The sequence below is a fragment of the Sinocyclocheilus rhinocerous genome, unplaced genomic scaffold (genome assembly GCF_001515625.1).
Source record: "Sinocyclocheilus rhinocerous isolate Xijiao unplaced genomic scaffold, SAMN03320098_v1.1 scaffold5529, whole genome shotgun sequence".
Taxonomy (NCBI): domain Eukaryota; kingdom Metazoa; phylum Chordata; class Actinopteri; order Cypriniformes; family Cyprinidae; genus Sinocyclocheilus; species Sinocyclocheilus rhinocerous.
Genome location: NW_015650422.1, coordinates 25,920 through 28,041, shown reverse-complemented (window position 1 = coordinate 28,041; position 2,122 = coordinate 25,920).

Genomic DNA, 2,122 nt, shown 5'->3' with positions numbered 1-2,122 from the left:
TTTCATTGTTATGCCGATGACATGCAAATATATTTACCAGTTACTAGGAAAGCTGTAAATACTGTAAATACTTTATCTGCTTGTCTTGATGATGTTAAATCCTGGCTTTCTAAAAAATTTATCACAGATAAAACATAAAACGGAGGTCATAGTTTTTAACTCCTCAGACCCCAGGCATCAAAATCAATTTGATTTTAAGCACCTAAATTCATTTATTTCCCCTTCAGTGCAAAATTTGGGGGTAGAGTTTGATAATTCTTTGAAATTCGATAAACAGATCAGTTCTGTCGTAGGCTCCAGCTTCTTCTACCTTCGGTCCCTTTCTAAAATTAAACCATTTCTTTCTGTAGTTTCCCTAGAGATTGCCATCCATGCCTTCATCACGTCACGGCTGGATTACTGTAACTCGCTGTACTATGGCATTTCAAAAACTCAAATTTCTCGTTTACAGGTAGTACAAAATGCAGCAGCTAGATTTCTGAAGGGGTGTAAAAAAATTGATCATGTTACACCCATTCTGAGATCCCTGCATTGGCTGCCAGTTCAGCACAGAATTGAGTTTAAAATTCTTCTATTTGTCTACAAATCATTGAACAATTTAGCTCCGCCTTATCTTACAAACCTACTTCATCCCTACATCCCCACAAGACGATTACGATCCGAGGAAAAATGGTTTTAGTTTAGTTTAAACTAAAGACGAGAGGAAATAGAGCGTTTGAAGTGGCTGGTCCTACTCTCTGGAACAACTTACCATCTCATATTAGAATGGCCTCCACTCTACCTGTGTTTAAATCTTGTCTAAAAACTCATCTTTTTACTTTGGCGTTTATTAATTGATTTCGTTATAGTCATGTTATGTATATTTGACATTATGCTATTAATATTTTACTTATTGTATTTGTGCTATTGACAGTGTACAGCACTTTGGTCGGCTTTTAGCTGTTTTCAAATGTGCTTTAGAAATAAACTTGAACTTGAACTTGAACTTGAATATATAGCGGGAGCGGGTGGGTGTGGGATAGAACCTTGCGGGAGCGGGACTAAAAACAGTCCCGCGCAGACCTCTACTGCCAGCCCTTACTTCCTCCATGCCTGCCCGCACTTCCCCTTGAACAAGATGTTGATGTTCTTTAGCTTAAACATTATCGACTCTCATAACCGGGAAGTAGCCAAAGCCTGCACACCCTGTTGCTGTGGGCCCCACCAACGGCTTGTGCCTCAGTCGTGACTCCGCCACTTCCAATGATTTTTCTGCACTCCATTTCCTGCCTGTTCGCACCTGTATGCCAGCTGCTGCCACCTTTGGATCCCTGGACTCTCTATACTGCCATACTTCCCGTGTTCTTGCCACCATATATACAGTAAGGTCTCCTTTTCCTTCTCGAGCCTCCCTGATGAGTTGTGTAATGACTCCCGTGTGTTCCAAACAGCCCGGCACTCCTGGAATTCCACCCTTTTGCACAGAAGTATCAATATAGTTGTTCTTAAAGAGAAATTCAGTTATTCGTCGTGACAGGATGCTGAAGAAAATCTTGCCTTCGACGCTTAGCAGTGAGATAGTTCTGAACTGACTGATGTTTATTGAATTCTCTTCCTTGGGGATCCATACGCCTTCTGCACATCTCCACTGCTTGGTGACTCTTCCCTGTGCCAGATCACCCTAAGAATCTTCCACAGGTGCCGAAGGAGTTGCGGGCAGTGCTTGTACACAATGTATGGGACACCACTAGGCCCTGGAGCGGAGGCTGATTTGGCTCTTCTTACCACCTCCTGAACCTCTATCCAGCTGGGCTCTCTCATAACAAAGTCAAATGTTGGAGATACATTCCAGAATATTATGTTTATAGATTATAATTAGGCCTAATGAATTTATGTGTTTATCTTTAAAGTTGTTGTTAATAACTGTGAAAATGACATGGTGTATAATTTACATATAGTTCTTAATCTCCAGGAGAAAGTGAGTGAATAATTTTTTAAAAAATTATTATGTTTGTAAACAGCACAGAGGTGACATTAATGACATAGGCTACAACTTTGTATACGATACACAATTTGTATTAAGGATATATTCAATGTCATAAGAACACAGGACAGTAAAAGAAAAAAGTTAACAATGATAAGA